The following is a 320-nucleotide window of genomic DNA, read 5'->3' as shown; positions in this document are numbered from 1 at the left end:
TGACATATTTCCAGCCAAAGCTCACTAGGGAATACTTGCAGAAATGAACACTTAAAAAGCCCTAGTTACATTGTCCGATTAGCAGTGGTGTAAATGTTTCTTTGAATCAGCTATTCTGATTACCCCTGTAAAACAAATAATTATTTGATTTACTGAACTGTTCAGATGTATTTTGTCCCAGGCATAAAAGGAGCTGTAAAGCAGTAGCCAACGGAGCAAGACTGGAATATAGATATGTACTATTTATGGTTGTGTTCTTTTCTGTATGCATTGTCTTATTATTTGTAAGCTGTCCAGACTTATTAAGAAGCTGAGCAGCC

Source organism: Notechis scutatus, chromosome 1 (genome assembly GCF_049901735.1).
Source record: "Notechis scutatus isolate UNSWTSFEM ecotype Mainland chromosome 1, rNotScu1.2, whole genome shotgun sequence".
In the NCBI taxonomy this organism is placed as follows: Eukaryota; Metazoa; Chordata; class Lepidosauria; order Squamata; family Elapidae; genus Notechis; species Notechis scutatus.
The sequence above is the reverse complement of the archived record's forward strand: the minus strand, read 5'-3'. Positions refer to the sequence as shown.